A 27092-nucleotide genomic window follows, 5' to 3' on the forward strand; every position below is an offset into this window, starting at 1 on the left:
TGCAGACATGGGAAAGATAAACCAGCCTTATAGAACAAGTGAAGCTTCTGCAGGCTTTGATTAATGCACTATCATCAGAGAATAGAAGAAGATTCTTAACTCATTTGAATTTTCATCAAGTGTGATTAATTGATGGCGCTTCATTCCATGTCTTCCCATTTTTGAACATTTGAAACATGCTGGCAGGTTCAGCACAACCTATCAATTGACTTGAATCCACTTTCGTCCATCTGTCCTATTTAGGAAAGTCATAATTTACCGTTCCTGCTAAAAAAACTTCCAACAGTGGTTGTGCAGGAATTTCAACTTTTGGTAGCAGCTCTGCCTCAGCATAGCACCCTTGCCTCTCAGTTCAAAGGGAGTGGGTTCAATTCCCTCTTCAGAGACTTGACACAAAATCTAGGCTGACACTTCGATGCAGTACTGATGGAGCGGTGCCACCTTTCAGATGAGATGTTCAACCGAAATCCTCTCTGCCTTCTCAGGCAAACATAATCCAATGGCATTATTCTGAAGGAAAACAGGGAATTTTCCCCGGTGCCCTGCCCAACGTTTATCCCTCAACCAACATCATTAAAAACAAATGATCTGGTTATTCACCTCATTACTGTTTGGAGGACCTTGTGTGCACAATTTGCCTGCTGCATTTCCTCTATTACAACAGTTTAAAATACTTTAAAAGCACTTTGTTGACTATAAAGCACTTTGATCATGAGTGATGGTGTATAAATACAAGATCTTTTTTTATTTACATTGCAACTGGTTTTGTTACATTGGGGAACATTTAGTTTACTTAAACGTGCTTTGGCAGCGAGGATGCCGAAGGTGAGGCCACCGCACTAGCCAGATGAGGCAGGTGCGCTTGGAAAGCCCTCATAGCCTCAAGATTCATGGAGGATGATGATGATGAGATGCAGTCCTGACATCCTCACCTTGCACCTATGAACTTTGGACTCCTGTGTGGCTGATGGCAGCGCCCATACTCTCAGTGCTCAGGCTCATGTCATGGAGATGCAGCGGAGGCCCTAAGAGTTGCTAGATTCCAGAAGATGAGGACACTCCATAGACCCTCACATTGCCTCTGAGAATGTCTGACTCCTGTCTTGTTCTGTGATCAGGGTCATATCGTGGAGATGCAGCCGTGAATCTTTAAATGTGCCTGATCCTTTGACTGCCTTCAGCACCTGTCCCCTTCAGGAGCACAGCGTCACAGATGTTGAAAACATTCTGGCAGCAATGACAAGCACCATCGAGGTGCAGGCATCAGTAATGTGTCCAGGGAATGTGAGGCCAGACCATCACTTTGGTCTGAAGGTTGCACAAAGCACAGGGAAGAGGCCTTGGACTGAGACACCTGCCTTTATCTTGTGCAGGAACCAAGGTTTCACATCTGAGTGACATGAACACTGCTCATCAGAACAAGGAACCATAGGCAGGGAGATATTCTTGGGAATTTATTTATAATAGTGAACATTATGTACAAGTGATTAACACCCATGCCCATACAGTGCAGCTACATCTTCTTAACCTTACTAACCCTGCTGCTACATTTTGGTGCTTCACTGACATCCACAGCGGAGGTGGAGGCAGCCTGCTGACTGCTGCGCCCCACCTGTGATGATCTTTGGCGGGCGTCCTCTGGAGAGCCGAAACCTGGAGGGTCCCGGCCTACTTTGGGTGTCCTGCTGTGGGCCAGCTGCCCCCTCCTCAGCCTTAGCAGCTGGAGCTGCGGGGGTCACAGAAAGAGGGGATTTGGATTGACTTAACATTCACGGAGTCACCCGGATGGATAGCCCCAGGTGTCGAGCACCCAGTCCTCCTCCCTATGGGTGCCTGGCTGACGCCTTGAGGAGAAGGGGTAGCTGGAGTGAGATCAAGCTGCCCCACACCCCTCTCACCTTGACACTGTTGGAGGCCAACTATGGGGACAGCGATGGAGTTTAGCCCGCACAGCAGTGCAGGCTTCTGCTGTATTCTATACTGTTTACTCTTTCCATTATTTGAGGGCAAACAGAAAAAACAGGAATAGACCTTTCAGCTCCTTAAGCCTGTTCCATCATTCAATTGGATTGTGACAAATTCGTGTGCCAACTCTGTATAACTGCCTTTGAACCACATCCTTTGATATACTTAACCAATAAAAAACTATCAATCTCAGTCTTAAAAATTTCAGTTGCCCCAACATTCTCAGCCTTCTGGGAGAGAGAATTTCACATTTCCAGTAGCCTGCGTGTAGGAAAGTGCCCCCTGATCGCATCCCTATTTAACCTAACTTTATTTTTTGTTCTGAATTCCCCCAGTGGAGTAAATAGGTTTTCTGTATTTACCATATGAAATCTCTTTACCATTTTAAACATCTCAATTTGACCACCCTTCAACCTTCTAAACTTAGGGGAATACAAACCAAATTTATGCAATTCGTCCTCAGAATGAAAGGACATAGATATAAGTTTAAAAGTAAGAGATTTAGGATTGAGAGCAGGAAGGCCTTTCTCTTGCAAAGATCAGGTCAATGTTTAAGAAATGTTCGGTGAGTGTGGAAGGTAAACAGAATAAAGGGATGTGAGAACATTTGGATTGAGGACTACAGGTGTGCAGGATAAATATCAATATGAATGGAATAGGCCAAATTATTTGCTTCTGTGTTGTGTTTTCTATGTAATTCTAACCTAGCCCATATGACTCCAAATCAGATAAAGATTATTTTAAAATTGTCACTTTACTATTTTCAATTTTTATTGTGCAATAGAAAATAGGAATGTAAGGCAAGGATATTTTATTGAATGAGGTGTGTGAAAAGTGGTTTGAACCAATATTCCCTAGAGCTGATATTCTTCCTGTAAATGAATCCCCGCTCATACTGTCTATGAAATGATAAAGCAGCTAATCAGAAACACGCATGATTAACCACACGTTTAGTCAGTGCGTCTAACAATGCAACTGGAGTAAAACCTGTGTGATCTTAATTATAATCATTTAATGTTGGTACGTAAGCTTATACACTGTTTTATACAATTTATTCTACCTTCAGTTGCCTATTATCTAGGATGTCTCCACATTTCTCATGGTTCTCTCTGAGCTTTGTTTTAAGCAGAATGATTTCAAATTTGCCTTGAAACTATTTTGCCAAGAGTGACAAATAATTACACTGCAATAAATATCTCCAAAGAAATTTAACACAGCATAATTCCAGAGCGGTTGTGCAGTGACATTAAGAATAACTTAAACAGCTCAGTATCTCCCGAGGTATTTTTTTCATTGGATTGTATTTCCATGTGATTCTGAATAATTAAACAAAAATTTAAATGGGTCCTTTGCACCATGAAGGTGAATATTATTCTCCCAATTTGTTGTGGTTCTAACACTGCGATTTTAACAGCACTGCAATACTTGAGTTGCTTCATTTCAATGCTGCCTTGGCGCTTGGGAATAAAACAGCGATTGCTTATTCTCTTAACAATGAGCCTGGTTCTACTCCTAAACTGCTGCAAAGAAAGTGACGAACCTCACTGGAAAATTTTGTGATAATGGTGAATAGATTCTGATTTCCAAACACTATAATTGCATCTGCCTAAATAGTTTTCAACAGCAGTTCAGCCAGCGTTTGTATTATGCAAACATAGGACCAGCAATAAACAGGGAAAGACCCTCTGGGGCATCCAAACTGACCTATCCAAATGTGATACCCTGTATATGCGTCCTGCACCCCACCTGAAAACATGTGATCACCTGGGAAAGGCAAAAACCCAGGCCAATTTGAAGGGTGGAAATGGCCTGGGAAATTCCTGATGACAACCCACACCACCATCACCTACTGAGCAAGGTAAGCAAAATTAGTCCAGGAGATCACCCTGGCCCTGATAATTCTGTGCAATACCTACCTTTTGAATGAGGTGACCTCCAGCCCAGCCTGAAACATCTTCTGTCTTAACCATAAGACCATAAGACGTAGGAGTGGAAGTAGGCCATTCAGCCCACCGAGTCTGCTCCACTATTCAATGAGATCATGGCTGACCTGATAATCCTCAACTCCGCGTTCCTGCCTTTTCCCCATAGCCCTTGGTTCCCTCACTGATTAAAAATCTGTCTATCTCAGCCTTGAATATACTTAATGACCTGGCCTCTACAGCCCTCTGCAGTAAAGAATTCCACAGATTCACTACCTTCTGAGAGAAGAAATTCCTCCTCATCTCTGTCTTAAATGGGTGACCCCTTACTCTGAGATTATTCCCACTGGTCCTAGACCCTCCCACAAGGGGAAACAACCTCTCAGCATCCGCTCTGTCAAGCCCCCTAAGAACCTTATATGTTTCAATAAGGTCATCTCTCATTCTTCTAAACTCCTATGAGTACAGATCCAACCCTCATAAGAAAATCCCTCCATACCTGGGATCAACCTAGTGATCCTTCTCTGGACTGCCTCCAATGCCAGAATCCTTAGATAAGGGGATCAAAACTGTCCACAGTATTCTAGGTGTTGTCTAACTAGTGCCTTGTATAGTTTTAGCAAGACTTCCCTATTTTTATACTCCATTCCCTTTGAAATAAAGGCCAACATTCCATTTGCCTTCCCTATTACCTGCTGAACTTGTATGCTAGCTTTTTGTGAATCATGCACGAGGACCCCAAACTCCGCTGTTCTGCAGCTTTCTGCAGTCTTTCTTCATTTAAATAATATTCAGCTCCTCTATTCTTCCTGCCAAAGTGCATAACCTCACATTTTCCCACATTATATTCCATCTGCCAAGTTTTTGCCTACTCACTTAACCTGTCTATGTCCCTCTGTAGACTCTTTGTCATCCTCACCACTTGCCTTCCCATTTATTTTTGTGTCATCCACAAACTTGGCGATAGTACATTCACTTCCCTCGTTCAAGTCATTAACATATATTGTAAATAACTGTGGCCCCAGCACTGATCCCTGTGGCACTCCACTAGTTACAGGTTTGCCATCCTGAAAATGCCCTCCTTATTCCAAGCTCCGTGTCTTCTATTAGTTAGCCAATCCTCTATCTATGCTAACATAATACTCCCAACAACATGGGCTCTTATCTTATCAAGTAGTCTTATGTGTGGTACCTTATTGAACACCTGGAAATCCAGATATATTACATCTATTGGCTCTCCTTTATCTATCTTGCTTGTTACCACCTCAAAGAATTCTAATGAATTTGCCAGGCATGATTTCCGCTTCATGAAACCATCCTGACTCTGGTTAATTGTATTATGCATTTCTAAATGCTCTGCTATTACATCCTTTTTAAAAGACTCTAATGTTTTCCCAATGATGGATGTTAAGCTAACTGGCCTATTTATATTACCTGTTTTAGTCTCCCTCCCTTTATGAGTAAGTGTGTGTTACATTGACAGTTCTTCCAATCCAATCTGGGACTTTTCCAGATTTTTGAGGGAACTCAGTGAATCGGCATCCAACACCCACATTTAAATGCATGTTTTTGAAGCTATCTTGCCTGTATTCTAGCCTGTGTTATACCATCTCAGAATTTTGGTGCAAAGACTGGATACCAGAAGAGGGACAGTGTTCCATACTCCAGTGCAGAGCCACACCCACAGAGAACATGAACACCTAAAACCCGCAATGAACTGAAAAGCCGAAGGAAGTAATGCCTAATATCCTTATATGAATCTGATGGGGGTGAGCCTCCATGTTGGAAGTGTGATTTGATAAAATCAGATGCCCCAAGTGGTAAGGTTCTCCATTTATCTACGCTGATGTCCCTCACCATCACAGGAGTAAGGAAAATCTATTAAGATATTTAAAAAAAATCCTCATGAAATGCATACATGGAAATACATGGAAGTTGCAGGGACTCATTAGTTTATTTTAGGATGAGTTCACCACAAATGGGATACGGGCGTCACTGGCTAGACCAGTACTTATTGCCCATTCCTAATTGCCCTTGAGAAGGTGGTGGTGAGCCTTCTTCTTGAACCACTGCAATTCATGTGTTGTAGGTACACCCACAGTGCTGTTAGGGAGGAAATTCCAGGATTTTGACCCAGCGACAGTGAAGGAACAGCGATACATTTCCAAGTCAGGATGGTGAGTGGCTTGGAGGGGAACTTGTAGGTGGTGGTGTTCCCATGCATCTGCTGCCCTTGTCCTTCTAGGTGGTAGAGATCACAGGATTCAAAGGTGCTGTCAAAAGAGCCTTGGTGAGTTCCTGCAGTGCATTTTGTAGATGGAACACACCACTACCACTGTGCATTGGTGGTGTAGGCAGTGAATGTTTAAGGTGGTGGATCGGAAGCCAGTCAAGTGAGCTGCTGTGTCCTGGATGGTGTCGAGCTTAAGTGTTGTTGGAGCTGCAAACATCCTGACAAGTGGGGAGTATCATTAGGACATTTGCCAATCTGTTGCCCAGGTTGGTTATCAAAGGAAAGACAAATTCCTCCTCACAACTCAAGTTCAGGTCTCAAGCATTGACAACAATGTAAAAGAATGTACTGAAATCTCTTTACATTAGCTAGCTCCTAGAAGATTTAGATTACAACTTGGAGAATATATAGCTTGTGATCCATAAATACCATAAATTTTCAATTTCATTTGTGTGTTACTTTTTCAAAACCTACATTAGTTGCCAATATTTCCTACTCAGTTGGGCTATAGCTTGAAGGAGAACTTGCTGTATTCCATCACACTTCTGAGTTGTGCCTTGTAGATGGTGGACAGGCTTTGGGGAGTCCGGAGGTGAGTTACTCACCCTAGAATTCCTAGCCTCTGACCTGCTCTTGTAACCACAGTATTTATATGGCTGGTCCAGTTAAGTATCTGGTCAGTGGTAACCCCCAAGACATCAAGGGGAGACGGTTGGATTCTCTCTTGTTGGATAGGGTCATTTCCTTGCAATTGTGTGACATGGATGTAACTTACCACCTATTAGCCCAAACCTGATCGTTGTCCAAGTCTTGCTGCATATAGACACGGACTGCTTCACTGTCTGAGGAGTTGGAATTGATATTGACTTCAGACGCATGCAATAATTCACAAGTTGTGACTCTCCCTTTAATTTTTCTGTTGCACGTCGTCATTTGTTGTTTTGCTTTGGCATATATCAATTTGTCTTGTTATAGCTAAAACAGACAGATATCCAAAGTATTCTTGTAATGAGTGCAGCAGATTCCTTGGACAAGTCCTTATGAAACTGTCACAACAAATTATTTTATGAATATACAGCTGCAACTGACCTCCAGTTATTCCTGTTAATTTTAAATGAATGCTTAGTCTATATTCTACTTTCTGTTGACTTATTTATGACCAAAACTTTTTAAATTTTAAACTGAAAGTTTTAAATCTTTTATGAAAGTTTGTTATTGGGAACAGCAAAATATGATGCAACTAATCCACAAACCGCTTTCAATGATCCTTTAACATGTCTTGGGTAGTTAACTGATTTCAGGGTGAAAGGTTTAGCTGCCGATTGTGCAGTGTTTTAAACTGGCTGAGTAACAACCTTGCAAATGCCCATTTTTCTAATAGAATTTGAAGATCCTCATAAACTGCAGAAGAGAGAAAGAGCAAGGCCTTTGTGGCAAACAAGGAAAGGCCTGGAATTTCCTGATAATTCACACCAAAACACGGGCACAAGTACCAGTGTAATGCTGACTTTCATCACAAAAATTCCATGATATTGTTGCCAACTATGCAAAATCTCCACCACAACTGTCTGACGCTCAATAACATGGCTCTGTTTCAGAGGAACAAGTTCAGCTCATACAAATTTCCTGAATTTATGCCAGTTCAGAACTGGCTGAAAAATTATACCTAAAATTTTATGCAAAATCATATTGTTTCGCCTCACTGAGACACAAGAATGCATTTTCTTTATCTTTGCATCTATAAGGCATAGAATGATCAGTGGAAGTATTTGAAAAAATTTCCATTATTTCATTTTCGTAATGTGCATAAAAGATACTTCGATGCTGGTCACACTTTAATTTTCATGTATATGGAGAGAATTGAAGACAGAATATGATAAAAAGAAAGACAGAAAATGCTGGAAATACTCAGCAAGTTAGACAGCAGTTGTAGAGTGGGAAAGTTAACATTTCAGGCTGATGACCTTTTATCAGGACATGGTAGAAGTTAACCACTTTTCTCTGGCTCCCATTGTTTATGCTGATCTCCAGATCCTACGCTGGTTTTGATGTCCTAGCTTATGCAAATGAGAACCTCAGGAAATTTTGGCATTGCTCGCTGACGGGAAGATTTGTGTTAAATTTTAGCATATCAGGAAAGACAGATATAGAGGCGAAGCAAGTGGCAGCATATAGCATAATGCGAACTCCATATCTACTCTCACATTTGTCTTTACAAGCACTATTTATTTTCCAGAATTCTTGATTATTATGACTTATATTTTAGTAACATGGTCATTCCTTAACCCAGAAATTCTCAGTTTTTCCTCTAGTGTCCAGGTAAGCCCTCAGCATTGCTTATTTCTGGTTACGATTGACTAACAAAGAGTCAAAAGAATAACTCAGCCATATATCCCTCTTCCACGAATTATCAGGAATATACGATATGGCGAGTGGTACCGCCTCTATTCAGCAGCTATCACTTGACAGTGGAAAGAGATTTCAGTACATCCTTTTACATTGTTGTCAATGCTTGAGACCTGAACTTGAGTTGTGAGGAGGAATTTGTCTTTCCTTTGATAACCAACCTGGGCAACAGATTGGCAAATGACCTAATGATACTCACCACAAAGATTATTATTGTCCTGAGCCACACAATTGGCTTGTGATCAATTACCCTTCTCTGTCAGTAGTCAATCTTCAACTTACTTTTTTAAAAAAATTATGTTTTCAGATTTGGGTGACCCTGGCAAAGCTACACTCACTTACATAGTGGTGGTGGGCCATCTTGAACTGCTGCAGTCGTTATGGTAATGGTTATAGTTATGGTCCACATGAGAGTGTGAGAAAGGAACTTTGAGGATATTGACCCATTGATGATGAAAGAATGGTGATGGATGTCCACCTCATGATGGTTCATGGCAACTTCCAGATCTGGTTATCACGACATGTAGTCAGCCGGATTATCAAATCCAGTGTGATTATGAGCAATTGTGTCATATTATTGGACTTTAAGCAAAAAATGCTAGCTCCTAGAAGATTTAGATTACAACTTGGAGAATATATAGCTTGTGATCCATAAATACCATAAATTTTCAATTTCATATGTGTGGAACTTTTTCAAAACCTACATTAGTTGCCAATATTTCCTACTCAGTTGGCCTATAGCTTGGAGGGGAACTTGCTACTCTTGTTCTTCCTGGTGGTATAGGTCACAGGGCTGGCAAGTGTTGCCGAAGCAAACTTGGTGTCAGTGCATCCTGCAGCCATGGCACACTGGTGTTGGAGGGAGTAGACATTGAGTTAATGGCAGGAGCATTAATCAAGTGAATCACTCTCTCTTGAATGGGTATTGAGCTTCTTGAATGCTGTTACAGCAGCATCGTTTCAGGTGAGTGCTGGGTATTCCATCACAGTGATTCCAATCACATTGATTTATGCGCAGTCTCTCTGAAGTTGCTTGCAATGCAAGATCCTTTTTGCTTGATATCAGCTAGAGTAATTACTTAGGGTGTAGAATTATGAGCTGTAAAATTAACAACGTTTTGAGCTCTCTGCAGATAATGACTTATGGCAACTTCCAGATCTGGTTGTCATGACATGTAGTCAGCCGAATTATCAGATCCAATGTGATTATGAGCAATCGTGTCATAATATTGGACTTTCAGCAAAGAACACTAGCTCATAGAAGATTTAGATTACAACTTGGAGAATATATAGCTTGTGATCTGTAAATACCATAAATTGTCAATCTCATATGTGTGGAACTTTTTCAAAGCCTACATTGGTTGCCAATATTTCCTACTCAGTTGGCCTATAGCTCTGTGAAATTGAGTGAATGGTTAGCCTAGACAAAGGAAGATTTGCACCTAGCTAATCATTTTACATAAAGTTGGTCCATAAGCTTTCTGAACTAGAATCAGCATATATCAAAATGAGCAATCACTGTGTAACTAGATGGTTATTGCTTGGTTCGAAATATAGAGTGGAATTTAATATTTGTCAATGGGGTCTTGCCTGCTGGCAGTTGCCATCATTAGGGAAGGCCTGCTGTATTAAGTGCCGTATTATCAGGCACTTAACTGGACAACGGCTGGTGTTCCCATAGATTAAGGACCCCATGAGGAGAAATCCTAGGAATCCCTCTGTGAACCTGCAAGTAAAACTGATAGGGTTTGCTTTTTAGACTTCCAGCTTGGTGACTCCCTCAACCGCTGCTGGTTGAATACCAGTGGTGGCAGGATGAAACCCTTAAATGGGCGTTGGTTGCCCTCAATTAAGAGAAAACATATGCTTAAAAAATACAAAGGATTGGCTTATCATGTGACCTTCTCCAACTGCCAGGGGTATTAAGAAGAAGGCATTGTCCATGCATTCAAAAGGTGACTTGATTAGCTCATGTCTGGAAGCTAACTTAGCCAGGGTCTTATTGGCCCATCTCCAGCAGTTGAACACCTCGGATGATTGCCATATATACTTTGCTGATGAGACAGCAGGTATGAGACCTTCACACTCCCTGAAGCCATTGTCTGATGGGTTTTGTAGCCAGACTGACTCCACTGCAATGAATTTGAATGTGGAACAAATAGTAATGCAAATTGGGGTTAGCCATCTTTGGCTGTGAGTTCAAGTCATTTTAATCTCCGTGTTTTTAGAAAGTCTGTTTTTAAAAGTTCAATTTGTATTTCCAGCTGGTAGATTAAAAATCATTATTTGCCAAAAGGCATGTCTTCATGACAATATATTCTATGATATGCACACCCAAGTTACATTGAGTCCAAAAAGCAAATGTAAGTGCATAGCACATAAACCAAATAGATAGAATAGCAAATTTACAGCACAGAAGGAGGCCAGTTCGGATTAATATTCTTATATATACCACTAATGTCCCTTCTGCTTTATTCACAGAGCAAGGAGAACACTGCATTCTGCAGAAATGAAAGAAAAGCACCACACGTCATGCATCAAGAATCATGACTCGCACTTGAACCAAGCACCAGCATAAATAAGAACATTTTGGAAGCATTAAATAGTGTATTGCAGGGATTAATTCTATTATATTTTAAGGGCCTGAACACTGAAACTAATGCAAGATTGTCAGATTTGCATATGATTAAATAGGAACAGGAGTAAAAGCTATGTATAGTGACTGGGGATTTGCAGAGAGATTCTTACTATGAGAAAGTGAAAAATCAGACAAAAAAAAACTGCAGTTCATGTGCAATAAGGAATACCTCTCAGTCACTGCGTCACTGCCTCAGATACATATTCAATTTTCTGTTAAAACTGTGAATGCAGAAGCACAGGCCACCTGTGATGAGGGGAAAGTAGTGCTAAGAAGTATGTTCATTTCCACAATAGTGAGCTACCCTGTTTTGTTGAATTGAGATAAGAGCGTAAGGAAAAATAAAGCGCATGGAGAAGCCCATCCCTCTTGTATTTAAAGTCATTCAGCATAGCATACAGTTCTGTTTTGAAAGTGCCTAACATCCGTAGCCTTGTTTGTCAATTTATTTCAAATGTTTGGCTTGAAGAATTTCCTTCTGGGATCTGCATTATTGGAATATTAGTTTTACGAATAAAATGTTTGATCTTTTGCTGCTATCCTCCCTTACTTCAAAGCACTATTCAGAACTTTTCTCACCCTGTGCTCATCTGGGGCAGTGGTAGTGTAGTGGGAATGTCACTGGGCTAGTATTTCTAGAGGTTCAGGCTACTGCTCTGGAGACATGGGTTCAAATCCCACCAAGCCAGTTGGTGGAATTTAAGTTCATTTAATAAATCTAAAATTAAAAAGCTAGTCTCAGTATTGATGACCGCTGTTGATTGCTGTTAAAAAACCCATCTGGTTCACTAGCGTACTTTAGCTTGCCTCTGAAATGGCCTAGCAAGCCACTGAGTTGTATCAAATGGCTACGAAGCCTAAAAGGAATGGAACCGGACAGATCAACCGGCATCGACCTAAACACCGGAAACAACAACGGCAAACCCAGCCCCGTTGACCCTGCAAAGTCCTCTTTAATTTACATCTGGGGACTTGTTCCAAAATTAGGAGAGCTGTCCCACAGACTGGTAAAGCAACAGCCTAAATATTCACCGAATTAGATCTTGCAGACAATGTCCCTGACATCACCATCACCATCCCTGTGTATGCCCTGTCCCACTGGCAAGACAGACCCACCAGAGGTGGCTGCACAGTGGTATACAGTCGGGAAGGAGTAGCCTTTGGAGTCCTCAACATTGACTCTGGACCCCATGAAGTCTCATGGCATCAGAACAAACATAGGCAAGGAAACCTCCTGCTGATTACCACCTACCACTCCTGCCACCTGCCACCCCTCAATCTCCCACCCTCAGCTGATGAATCAGTACTCTCCATGTTTAACATCAAGTGGAAGAAGCACTGAGGGCACAGAATGTGCTCTGGGTGGGGAACTTCAATGTCCATCACCAAGAGTGGCTTGGTAGCACCAATTGACCAAGCTGGCTGAGTCTGCGGCAGATGGTGATGGGAACCAATAAGAGGGACCTTGACCTCATCCTCACCAATCTACCTGTTGCAAATGCATCTGACTAAATGGAGTATTGGTAGGGGGTGACTACCACATGCCCAGGTGGAGACAAATCCCACCTTCACATTGAGGGTACCCTCCAATGTGTTATGTGGTACTACCACTGTGCTAAATGGGATTGACTTTGAACAGGTATAGCAACTCAAAATTGGGCATCCATGAGGCACTGTGGGCCATCAGCAGCAGCAGATTTGTATTCCCACACAACGTTTAACATCATGGTCGAGCATATCCCCCACGCTACCATTACCAGCAAGCAGAGGATCAACCCTGGTTCAAGAAAGAGTGCAGCACTAGGCATACATAAAAGTGAGGTGTCAACATGATGAAGCTACAATATAGAACTACTTACATACCAAACAGTCAAAGCAGCATGCAATAGAGCTAAACGATCCCCCGAGCAATGGATCAGATCTAAGCTTTGCGGTCCTGCCACATCTAGTTGTAAGTAGTGGTGGATAATTAAACAATTAACTGGAAAAAGAGGCTCCACAAATATCCTCATCCTCAATGATGGGGAAACTGAGTGCATCTGTGCAAAAGAGAGGCTGAAGCATTTGCAACCACCTTCAACCAGAAGTGCTGAGTGGATGATCTACCTCAGTGACCTCCAGAAGTCCCCAGCATCACAGATGCCTGTCTTCAGCCAATTCGATTCACTCCATGTGATATCAGGAAACGCCTGAAGGCACAGGATATGGCAAAGGCTATGGGCCTGACAATATTCCGGCAAAAGCACCGAAGACTCCAGAACTTGCAGCACCCCTAGCCATGCTGTTCCAATACAGCAACAACACTGACATCTACCCGGCAATGTGGAAAATTGCCCAGAAAGAGCAGGACAAATCTAACCTGGCCAATCACCATTCCACAAGTCTACTCTCAACCATTAGCAAAGTGCTATCAAACAGCATTACTCAGCAATAACCCGCTAACTGACCCTCAATTTGGGTTCCGGCCCATTCCGCCAGGGCCACTCAGCTACCATCATTACAGCCGTGGGTCACACATGGACAAAAGAGCTTAACTCCAGAGGTGAGGTGAGAGTGACTACCCTTGACATCAAGGCAGCATTTGACCAAATGTGGCATAATGGAGCCCTAGCAAAACTGGAGTCATTAGGAATCAGGGGGAAATGCTCCGCTGGTTGGAGTCATACCGAGCAGTAAGCTACTGTGGTTGTTGGAGGTCGATCATCTCAGTCCTGGGACATCACTGCAGGAGTTCCTCGGGCCCAACCACTTTCAACTGCTTCATTAATGACCTTCCCTCCATCCTAAGGTCAGAAGTGCGGATGTTTGCTGATGATTGCACGATGTTCAGCACCATTTGCGACTCCTACAGGACTGAAGCAGTCCGTGTGCATATGCAGCAAGACCTAGACAATATTGAGACTTGGGCTGATAAGTTTTAAGTAACATTTATGCCACACGTGCAATGCAACAGCAGAGATTCCAACCACCTCTTGATATCCAATTGCATTACCATCGCTGAATCCCCAGTTTTCAATGTCTTCGGGTTAAGATCGACCTAAAACTAAAGTTGATCAGCTATATAAATACTGTGGTTACAAGAGCAGGTCAGAGGCTAGGAATCCTTCAACAAATAACTCACCTCCTGACTCCCTAAAGCCTGTCCACCATTTACAAGGCACAAGTCAGAAGTGCGATGGAATACTCTCCAGTTGCCCGGATGAATGCAGCTCCAACAGCACTTGAGAGGTTTGACACTGTCCAGGATAAAGCAGTCCGCTTGACTGGCACCCAATCCACCAACATTCATTTCCTCCACTACCAATGCACAGTGGCAGCAGTGTGTACCATGTACAAGATGCACTGCAGAAACTCACCAAGGCCCCTTCAACAGCACGTTCCAAACCTGTGGCCTTCATCACCTAGAAAGACTAGGGGCAACAGATGCATGGAAACACAATCGCCTCCAAGTTCCCCTCTAAGTCACCTACCATTATGACTTGGAAATATATCGCCGTTCCTTCACCGTCGCTGGGTCAAAATCCTGGAACTCCCTTCCTAACAGCACTCTGGGTGTACCTACACCACATGGGCTGCAGCGGTTCAAGAAGGCAGCTCACCACCGCCTTCTCAAGGGCAATTAGGATGGGAAATAAATGCTGGCCCAGCCAGCGACACCCTCATCCTGTGAAAGAATGAATAACAAAAATATTTTCTTTATGACCCACTTCAATAACATTGTTCTCAATCATTTTCTTCTGCGAACAGTAGAGATTCAGGCAAGGGAACTCCTCAAGTACGGCTAGTATTTCTTCACTAGAAGTGTGGCAGAAATAGAATTTTCAATGCACTTCCACTGTGGTAACACCAGCAGAGTGAGGTTTAATGTCGGCTATGGCTCAGCTGGTAGCACGCTAACCTCTGAATCTCGGTTCTGGGTTCACGTCCCACTCCAGGTTTTGCACAAAAACCAAGGTTGATACTCCAGTGCAGTACTGAGGAAGTGCTGCACTGTTGGAGATCCAACACCAAATCAGCCATGCCAACTCTGCAAACTATGGCAGCGAGTGCTTGACAACTAAGTCCTCCACAAGTCTTCAATAGTCCTAGTGTACAGAGCAGTTGTCATCACCCCACTCCTGTACTGCAGTAAGCCTTGGACTGTCTATCAGTGACATATAAGAGTGCTAGAGAAATTCCTTCAGCAATGTCTTCGCTGCGTCCTCCAGGTTCAATGGAAGGGCCGTAGAACAAACGCTAGTGTCCACCTTGAAGCCAGCTCCACAAGCATTCAGGCAAAGTTCCTGCAAAATCACTTCGATGGACTAGACATGTGTGTGGATGGCTGAAAGCCATCTTCCCCACCTGGTCCTGTTTTCTCAACTCTCAAATGGCCAACTTTCCAGGGAAGGGCAAAGGAAATGCTTCAAAGGTCCTCTGAAGCTCTCCTTGATAGCAGCATTGCTATCAATTGTTCAAAATGGTGACACCTTGTCCATGAAGTTACGTCACGTTTTGAATCACAACATCTTAATAATGAGGCAAAGCAGTGGCAGAGAAGGAAGGAAAAGGAAGCAAATCCTGCACTACTGGTCCCACTGCTTTGTGGAACATCCTGCCTCATGCACTCAAAAGATCTGTAGGTCAAGAATCAACTCGTTCAGTCACATGAAGACCCATGGCAGAAACTCGCAACCCTGAGTGGATGCCATCCTCAAATAGAGAGACAGCTGACGATGACATTCTGTTGGAGATGCTGTCTTTCAGTTCAGATGTTAAACCAAGGCCCCATCTTCTGGCTGGAGTGAATGTGAAAGATCCCATGGCGCTATTTCAAAGAAGAGCAGGGGAGTTATCTACGGTGTCCTGGCCAATATTTATCCCTCAATCAACATCACAAAAAATAACAAATTACCTGGTCATTATTACATTGCTTTTTGTGGGAGTTTGCTGAGTGCAAATTTGCTGCTGCGTATCCTACATTACAATGACTCCACTTCAACTTCATTGGCTGTAAAGAGACATCTGGTGGTTGTGAAAAGCACTATATAAATACAAGTCTGCCCTTACAAAGAATATGTGTTTTGCTCTTTTCTGCCTCATTTCTCTCTGGCCCTTTTGTAGCATGGCAGCTAGAACTGTACCTAGAAGTGTAGTCACCCCAATGCATTACATCTCATTTGATTTATATTGGTGTTTAGATGTACTTTCATCTTGTTAGCATATTTGATTTGCCTCACATTATTGTCCAGATGTTTTTCAGAAATTACTTTCAGGCCCCTTTTGAAAAAATTGTTTCACCTTGCACATATCCTATTCAATTAAATTTTTACTTGTGATGCACATTATTTTATCCAGCCGTCAACAGTTTGCATTTTTCAATGGTAAAATTTCATCTTGCATCTGCCTCCTGATTTGCATAAATGATCTAATTCTTCCTGCAAATCCCGAGCTGCGCTGTCAGCTTTTGCTTGCCTGCCTATTTTAGCATTATCAGTAAATCTTACTGTTGGTTTTTGAATCCAAGCAATTTATATTAATAAGAAATAGCAGAAGCCCAAGTACTAACCCCAGCAGAACAACAATCAAAACCTATTCCCAATCCGACAACATATTTTTTGACTAGAATTTATAGCCAACTTTGTATTCAATCCCTTGTCACATTTTCGAGCTAAATGAGGGATCATTCATGGAGAACTTTTTTTGAAAGTGGAGGTAAGTCATAGTATAGGAGTGTCGTCATTTTTGATTTCCAAAGAGGTTTGCCAGACCCACTCTTCCATGTTTAAAGATCCAAAGCCCAACTGGACCAAAACTCTGCTTCACAAAAAGTCCACTGAGCCAATACTTTGTTTTCACTGATGCCTGTACTGACTCCCCAACCCCAGTGAATTAAATTTTAAGTCCTCATCCTCATCTTTAAATTCCTTTGCACCCTGCCTGTACAAACTGCCAGCCCTATACCTGACACCCCCATCTCAAACAGTGTTTTCCTCAGTGGTATTTTTGGCATCTCCCCTCCCTCCTGGGTAGAGAAATGGAGACAGAAAGCCTGGGACCATTAAAGAAACAATTTGAATCCGCACCGGGCAGGGGGCTGGGGCTTTAGAGCCTTTCAGATGAATGAACTGACATGGGATAAAATGGTCTTCATTAACTTGTCACTAACTTGTGGTTGTCATCTCCCCATTGGCAACCTGAGTCCTACTCTTTAGAACTCAGTCCTTAAATTTTGCTGTCTTTTTTACCGTACTCTAATTTCAAAACTTCCCAAAACTTATATTTTTGCCCAACTTTTGATCACCCCTCCCAACCTGTATTTTCCTGGCTCAGTATCCATTTTCCTTACACTTCTGTATGAGGTAGGATGTTCTTTATGCTATATGATTGAAAGTTGTTGTAAACTCATGTTGACAATTCTTACAAAGTAAGGCCTTAGTGGGAAAGTAGGACCTTAGTAGGAATCAGAAGGTGGTATGCTTAGACAGTCTTCTGCATGGTAGTCTGCCACCAGCAATAGTGCCAGCATCAGCGATGATCTCAACAGTGCAAGACATAATAATAGTAGCATAATGTGTGCATCGCTGGCAAAGTCAGCATTATTGCCCATACCTAAATGCCCTTGAAAAGGTAAGGAGATGGCGAACTGCATTCTTGAACTTTTGCAGTCCACGTGATGTAGATATTCTTATTTGATTTTTCTGTAGCGGTTTGATAAACTGATTGACTTGCTCGGCCACTTCAGAGGGCAGTTAAGCTTCAAACATGTTATTTGGGTTTAGAGTCCAACGTAGATCAGACAAGGTAAGGACAGTAGATTCCCTTTCCTGAAGAATGTGAGTGAGCCAGATGTGTTTTTATGACAATCCTCTAGTGCATGACCATCACCATTACTGAGATTAGTGTTTTATTTCAGATTTATTTAACTTATTGAGTTTAAATTTCCCTTCCTAGTCCCATAGCATAACCACAATACTACCATACTCCCAGTTGCCTATATGGGAATTGAACTTATAGTTTGGATCTTATAGTCTTTATAGTTTGGATCTCTTGATTATTCATCCAGTAACATTGCCACTATGCTACTATTCCCTTTAATATTCCTAGCTCACATGATTGTCCCCATTACTGCTAATGAAGTTTTGTTATCCAGACCCCAAGAAACAGTTATAGTTGATTTCAATGAATATGGAGAATGGGCACAGGAAACCAGAACTGAAGGATTCAGAGATACTGAGTGTTTAGTGTCCATACGGGTGAGCAGGTAACTTGAAAAAATGGTTTCTACCAATACCATCCATAGTACCTGGTTGTCAGTCACGATATCACATAGCCCTGAAAAAAATTACGGGTTGACGTCGCTTCTGAATACAAAAGTAACTCTGGCAAAAGAAGAACCCTAATATTGAGTCTGGTAAAGAAAGTAAAGGAAGAGTTTTCACATCCTCACATGTACTAAGATGTTTCACAGCCAATGAAACACTTTTGAAAGTAACCTCAGCATCATATTTGACCCCATGTTAAGTTTCGGCTTCCTTATCTCCTCCATCATGAAGACCACCCACTTCACCTTCGTAACATCACCCATATCCACCCTGCTTCAGGTTTATCCACTGCTGAAACAGTTATTCATGCTTCTTGTCAGGCTTGACCATTCCACCATTCTGCTGGCCAACCTCACATCATCCACCCTATATAAGCATCTAAAACTCTGATTCCATATGTTATCCTACACCAGGAGGATGATGGGTGAGTGGGAGTTGGTGTCCAGAAATGCTCAATTTGAAATTTCCCACCCTCATGTTCAAATCACTTCATGAACTCACCCCTCCTTATCTTACCTTCTCCAGCCCTACCTCTTCTGAGAACTCTGCTTTCCTCAAATTCTGGCCTCTTTTGCATCCTCCACTTCCTTTATCCCATTGGCAGCTCTGCTTTAAGCCATCCAGTATTTCTTTAGTATTCCTTCCCCAAACCTCTCTAACTTTTCCAGGAAGAATAGAAAGGCAGTATACTATTTAAATGGAAAGAGATTGCAGATCTTGGTGGTGCAGAGGGATCTGGGCGTCCTGGTACATGAATCACATAAAGTTAGTGTGCAGGTGCAGCAAGTGATTAGGAAGGCAAATGGAATGTTGGTGTTTATTGCAAGGGAAATGGAATATAAAAGTAGAGACGTTTTACTACAGCTGTACAGGCCCTTGATGAGAACACATCTGGAAGACTGTGAACAGTTTTGGTCTTTTTTAAAAAAGGATATAATTGCTTTAGAAGCAGTTCAGAGAGGGTTCGCTCAACTCATTCCTGGGATGAAAGGGTTATCTTATGAAGAAAGATTGAACAGGTTGGGCCTATACCCACTGGAGTTTAAAAGATTAAGAGGTGATCTTATTGAAACATAAGATCCTGAGGGGACTTGTTAGGATGGATGCTGGTGTTTCCTCTTGTGGGGGAGACTAGAACTAGGATACACTTTTTAAGAATAAGAGGTCTCCCATTTAAGACGGAGATGAGGAGAATTTTTTTTCTCTCAGAGGGTCGTTAGTCTGTGGAATTCTCTTCCCCAGAAAACAGTGGAGTTTATTTAAGGCTGAGTTAGTTAGATTTTTGATAGACAAGGGAGTCGAGGGTTATCGGGCAGCCAGGAAGGTGGAGTTGAGATCATAATAATATCAGCCATGATCTTATCGAATCACGAAGCAGGCTCGAAGGGCCAAATGATCTACTCCTACTTCCAAGTCCTATGTTCCTATGTAACTCTCTCTGCTCATTTTAAAAAAGTTCCTTAAAACTTGTCTCTCTGCCTGAATGTTTACCTATCCTAACATATACTTATTTGACTGGTAAGAACTTTTACCAGATTATGCTGAAGTTTTTTTAAATCTTTCACGGGATGTGGGCGTCACTGGCTAGGCCAGCATTTATTGCCCATCCCTAATTGCCCTTGAGAAGGTGATGGTGAGCTCCTTTCTTGAACTGCTGCAGTCCATGTGGTGCAGGTGCACCTACAGTACAGTTAAGAAGGGAGTTCCAGGATTTTGACCCAGGGACAGTGAAGGAATGGTGATATATTTCTAAGTCAGGATGGTGAGTGGCTTGGAGGGAAACTTGCAAGTGGTGGTGTTCCCATCTATCTGCTGGTAGAGGCATCATCTGGCGGTAGAGCTCGTGGGTTTGGAAAGTGCTGTTGAAGGAGCCTTAGTGAGTCACTGCAGTGCATTTCCCACATGGTACACATTGCTACTACTGTGCATTGGTGATGGAGGGAGTGAATGTTTAATTTGGTGGATGGGGTGCCAATCAAGTGGCTGCTTTGTCTTGGATGGTGTTGAGCTTCTCCAGTGTTGTGAAGTGGGACCTTGGGACATGTTGGGACCTTAAAGGCACCATATAAATCTAAGTTGCTGTGGGTGCAGACACTGGGGGATGTGTGGTGCAATTTTCTATTTTTTATTTCATATTAACACTTTGTCATTTTTCTTTTCTTTTGCGCTTCTTGGCTAAAATGACAGTGTTTACCTCTTCTGCTTCCAAGCCCAGCTTGGGAGACTGGATAATTTACGATACATGAATGAGACGGAATAAATAAAAGCAGTGATGTACGACTGCACCAGAGTAAAACTGATTAAAGAGACGTCCACTGCCGAACTGTGAAACAACTGTCAGATATATAGACGCCTATATTTTAGACAGGAAAAGGCGAAAAAAAAATCCAACTTTCGATTTTTTTTCCCATCTTGTTTTCAGAAGAGCACCTCCCACCCTCTTAAGGCTGCACTCGTTACTATTGATCCTGTAGTATTGAGCCCAGAGCACCTCCTGAGAGAGGGAATCAGTAAAGAACTGAGCCATTACATAATATATATATATATATATAGATAGATAAAGGAAAGCGTTTGCAGCTGAATGGTTGGAATTACACCGGTGTCGAGATATTTGTGACCGTGTTCCATTGCAGCTCCTCTCTTGACTGTTTGTAGTACACTGTGCTGGGATCCGGGCAGGAGTCGGTAAACGGCCCTTGGGGATGATACACTCCAGCAGATTTTCTTTGTGAAGGATCCGTGTCCAGGACACACCCCCACCACCCCCTCCTTCCCCACCCACCCACCCCCGGCCGCCCCACACCACCCGTCCTTCTCCCTCCCTGCACCAGTGATGATAGCGACTCATCAGAAGGTGAACACGAGAACCAGCACTCAGGTGAGCAAAATTGTACGTATCGTTCCCAGAAGGTTTTCTCCTTTTTGTTAGTCTGCGATGAGAATCAACTTTTACTGATTTTGAACTCAAGCCAGAAGGTCAAAGTTGCGAACTACCGCATTCTAAACACACGGGTTTAAATTTAAAACTCTCAGCATTTATTCCAGACCGCGTCCTATATTCTGTACAAGAGAACCTCAGTCAATTTATTCAACTCTTGAGCTTTTGGCAAAGACAAGCACACGAACATTATATACAATTTTTACTGTCCGTCGTGTGTGTGTGTGTGTGTGTGTATGTGTGTTTTTTTTGGGGGGGGGGGCGGTGGTGGTTGGTCTTATGTGTTTTGTTCCAGTGAAATTCGAGAATAGTGTAAAATCTTTACGCAGAGGAGTTGGCAACCGCATGGACTCAGTGGCTCAGGCGAAGCTATAGATGCGTTTGAGGGGAAGCTACATAAGTACATGCGGGAGAAAGGAAGGGAAGAACACGTCGGTTGGATTGAATGAAGAAGGGTGCCAGTGTGCTGCTGTGGAGCATAGAGGGGGCAGGCCACTTGCCCGCAGACTTTCTATGCGGGGGTCCTGCAGGGTGTGATTTCAGTTCAGCGAGGCGCCCTCTATAGGGCATCTGGCACCCAACTGGATAGGGTAAGCGACAGAGTACCTCCTTAACCAATCAGATTAAAGAATCCTCACTGAGGCAGGCAGAGTCTGAACCAGGAAGTGTAAGTTGGGATATAAATTCAATATCAATCCATATGTTGCAAGCAAAACAAGAAAAGCAGGGATGAAAGTAAAATACTGCAGCTGCTGGAACTCTGAATAAAACTTCTGTAAAAACTTAGCAGGCTTGGCAGCATCTGAAGAGAGATAGAAATGTAATGGGTTTTATGTTGTTGAAAAAGGATGGAAGGTCAGGTAGAACAGAAGGGAGGGTCAGGGATAGGTTAGAGGGCAAGAGAGATTAAATAACAAAGATGTTATGGAACAAAAGCCAAAGGGGGTGGTAATATCTGTAGTGACAAAACCAGGTATTGGTCCAAAGTAAGTGTTAATGGCTGAATAAAGGACAGAAAACAAAAACATGAAAATAAGGTACAGAGTGGCACTTGGCAAAAAACAAAAATCAAAATGGAGGACCGAGTTCGTGGTCTGAAGTTGTTGAACGTAATGTGAGTCCAGAAGGCTGTAAAGTGCCTAATCGGAAGGTGAGGTGCTGTTCCTCAAGCTTGCATTAGGCTTCACTGGAACATTGCAGCAGGCTGAGGACAGATGGTGAATTGAAATGGCAAGCAACCGGAATGTAGGGGTCATGCTTGTGGACTGAGCAGAGGTGTTCTGCAAAGCAATCACACATCTGCTTTTGGTCGCCACACAATAGATGAGACCACATTTTGAGCAGCAAATACAATAGACTAAATTGAAAGAGGTATAAGTAAATTGCTGATTCATCTGGAAGGTGTGTTTGGGGCCTTGGACAGTGAGGAACTACAGGGGTGATAGAGGAATGTACCAGGGTATCAGCTCTGAAGCAGGGTCATACGGACTCAAAATGTTAACTCTGTTTCTCTTTCCACAGATGCTGCTAGAGTTTTTCCAGCATTTTCTGTTTTTGTTTCAGATTTCCAGCATCCACAGTATTTTGCTTTTATCATAGAGGGAATGGTCCCTTCAGAATGCTGATGGGGCAGAGCTACCCAATTAGTTCCACTCCTCTATTCTTTTCTCATAACCCTGCAATGTTTTCTACTTTTCATGTCAAGACTGTATTCAATTCCACTTTGAAAAGTTACTATTGAATCTTCTTCCACTGACCTTTCAGGCAATGCATTCCAGGTCATAACAATTCAGTGCATTAAAATAAATCTCCCCTTCTCCCCTGCTCCTTTTGCAAATTTAATCTGAAATTGTACCTTGAGGTAAACTACACAGCCCTTCGACACACTGAAATGTGGTTCCACTAAATTCTGAACTAGTTGATGTTCTGTTATTGTTAAATAAGTTTAGTGTGCTGCAGGCACAGATAGCACATGGAAATAAGATGTTCTGGTGATAAAGGAGACCTGGCTTAAAAAGTGGCAGAACTGGGTACTAAATATTTCTGGATAAAAGGTGTTCATGAAAGATAGGAATGGAAGAAAAGAGGAAGGATAGCAGTATTAATTAAGGATAACATTACAGCTCCGGAGGGAGAGGATGTCCCAGAGGAGTCAAGGACAGAACCTATTTGGTTAGAGCTAAGAAATAATAGAAGGCCTATTACATTGCTATGTGTATTCTATAAACCAACAACTAGTGTGAATAATATAGAGAAACAAATTTTTGAGGAAATTACCAAGAGGTGCAAGACTTATAGAGTAGTTATAATGGGGGAGGGATTTTAATTATCCTACTATAGACTGGGAAAGTATTAGTGTAAAGAGCAGAGAGAGGCAAGAGTTTCGAGAGTGTGCTCAGGAGAATTTTCTGCATCAGTGTATTTCCATTCAAACAAGGAAGGAGGCATTGATAGATCTGGTTCTGGGGCTGAGGTGAGTCAAGTGAATCAAGTGTTAGTAGGCGATCATTTAGGGGTTAGTGATCATTGTATCATGATGTTTAGATTAGCTATGGAAAAGGAACAACCTAGGATAAAAATAATTAATTGGGGAGGGTCCAACTTCAATGAAGTAACAACTGATCTGGTCCAGATAAATTAGAACTACAGACTGGTAGGCAAAAATATAGCTGAATAATGGACTGTTTTTACAGAGGAAATAATTCTGGTATGGTCAAGGTGCATTCGCATGATGGGGAAAGGTAGGGCAAATGTAGGATGGTGAAATAGATAGAGAGTAAGCTGAAGCAGAAAAAGGGTGCATAGTAACAGTCCGGTGTAATACAATTGCGAACCAGGTTCAGAGGGAAAATGAATAAACAAATTAGAGAAGTAGAAAGAGAGTATGAAAAGAAACTGGTAGCTAACACAAAAGGGGATCCCAAAAGTCTTCTATAGGCACATAAATATAAATAGGTGGTATAGAGAGAAGTGGGGCCGATTAGGGGATTTACACATAGAGGCAGAGGGCATAGCTGAGGTGTTAAATGAATACTTTGCAACTGTCTTTACTAAGATGCTGCCCTAGTCATAGTGAAAGAAGTGATAGTTGAGACATTGGTTGGGCTAAAAGTTGATAAAAAAATGAGGTATTAGTTAGGCTAGCTCTACTTAAAGTTAGTAAATTACCAGGAACATTTGAGATGCTTACAAGGACACTGGGGGAAATAAATGTGGAAATTACGGAGTCACCAGCTATAATCTTCCAATCTTCCTTAGATACAGCGGTGGTGCCAGAGGACTGGAAAATTACAAATGTTACATAATGGTTCAAAAAAGGGTGTAAGGATAAATTCAACAAGCAAAGGTCAGTCAGTTTAACCTTGCTGGTGGGAAAGCTATTAGAAACGATAATTTGGAACAAAGTTAACAATCACTTGGACAAATGTGGATTCATTAAGGAAAGCTGGCACAGATTTTTAAGGTCATGTTGTTTAACTAACTTGCCTGAGTTTTTGGTTGAGGTAACAGTTGATGAGGCTTATGGGGTTGATTTGGTGTACTTGGACTTCCAAAAGGCATTTATAAAGTGCCACATAACAGGTTTGTCAGAAAACTTGGAGCTCATGGAATAAAAGGGACATAAAAAGGAGCGAGGATATGAAATTGGCTGACTGCTAGGAATATAACATAGTCACCAAGAAATTAAAATAGATCAGAAGGAACTTCTTTACCCAAAGAGAATGTGAGAATGTGGAACTCACTACAACATAGAACAATTGAGGCAAATAGTGTAGATTTAATAATCTAAATTTCAAAACTTGTGAATGACGCAAAACTGAACAGTGAGGAGGATGGTGATAATCTTAAAGAGGGCATAGACAGGTTGATGGATCAGGCAAACGTGGCAGATAAAATTTAATGCAGGGAAGTGTGAAGAAATTCATTTTAGTAGGAAGAATGAGGAGAACCAATATAAAATAAAGGGTACAGATCTAAAGGCAGTGCAGAGCAGAGACACCTTGGGGTATATGTGCATAAATCATTGAAGGTGGCAGAGCAGGTTGAGAGAGATGTTAATAAAGTATATGGGATCCTGGGCTTTATAAATGGAGCTATAATGCTCAAAAGCAAGAAAGTTATGATGAACCTGTATAAAACGCTGGCCTCAGCTGGGGTATTGTGTCCAGTTCTGGGCACCACACTTTAGGAAGAATGTGAAGAGAGTTCAGAAAAGATTCATGAGAATAGATCCAGGGATGAGAAACTTCATTTACATAGATAGATTAGAGAAGTTGGGACTGAAGGCAAGATTAAGAAGAGGTTTGATAGAGGTATTCAAAATAATTAAGTGCCTGGACAGAGTAGCTAGGGAGAAACAGTTTTTATTGGTGGAAGGATGGAGAACCAGAGGGCTTCCATTGACAAAAGAGGCAATGACGGCATAAGAAAAAACTTTTTCGAGTGGCTAGGATCTTGAATTCACTGCCTGAAAGTGTGGCTGAGGAAGATTCAGTCAAGGCTTTCAAAGAGAATTGGATCATTATCTGAAAAAAAATGAAAGGATGTTGGCAGGTGAGTGGCACCAGCGGAGATTTTTTGCAGAGAGCCAGCATGGGCTGAATGGCCTCCTGTGTTGTAACCATTCTATGATCCCATGCTGATTTATCTATGGTAGCTTGAGTATTTTGGATAATGTAAGATGGGTGGTTAGGATTTTTAAAAATTAAATGCCTCACTTAAAGTTTACATCTAAATATTAAACATTGTGCAATTTTGCTGTTTTCAGAATCACTCTAATGAATATCCTGTATATGTATGTATGTGTGTGCGTGTTTGTATATATATATATATATATGTAAACACAACACTAAACAATCTCTCATATTCTTGCCTCAGCAATGACCGGATTGCAGGGTTGGAAATGTGATTGCTTTGGAACTAACTTTTGACTGTGGATTAAGGGTGAGCGATGGTTTCTCTGCCCGGAGGTAAATCAGAGGCTGCTGTTTACCAAATCATCTGAAGGGGGAGACTTCCCTGTGCAGCGCACTGCCAATTTGTAGCAGGAGCGCCTGGTCAGTTCTGCACATTTCAGAAATAAAGCAGACGTCTTGTGTCCCTCAGGTGTATTAAGAATTTAACAACCTTAAAAAAAACCGCACGATCTTGCAGTTTGCTCTTCTCCCGCTTAAGTTAATTACTTGGGAGACAAGAGGTTGTAGTGGCGGCGGTGGGGCGGTTATTGAATTCAGTCCCACCGCTTTCTCATTGATTGGGTCTGTATAATTTGGAATTTTCGGAGGAGTACCTTATGTACTGGGACTTGTAATGTTCCATATACATTCCAGTGGATGCTTTTGTAAAGTTATGTTTGTCGTCTTGGTCAGTGATTAGTTTCTGTCGTATTGGTTGTTACAATTCATTTTAAAATGAGACGCCCCTCGAATTGGTTCGGATATCCAATTAAAGAAAATGAGGTATCGGGACCTTTACCTTAACCCACCACAGCATCTGAGAGCTCTGAACTCCAGTGGGACTTTTGAAATGGTCTTGCTGCATTTATGTGCCAGCACAGAAGAGTCACAAGGTCTGGCCTGTATTTTTTCTCTGTAATTGGCAAATAACGTATCAATTGTCCTTATTTTCTTGGAGTTACCATCAATGTTGCTGCCAGTAATGAATCGTTTCCAAGGTCAAAAAGGAA

The sequence above is a fragment of the Carcharodon carcharias genome, chromosome 3, assembly GCF_017639515.1.
Source record: "Carcharodon carcharias isolate sCarCar2 chromosome 3, sCarCar2.pri, whole genome shotgun sequence".
Taxonomy (NCBI): domain Eukaryota; kingdom Metazoa; phylum Chordata; class Chondrichthyes; order Lamniformes; family Lamnidae; genus Carcharodon; species Carcharodon carcharias.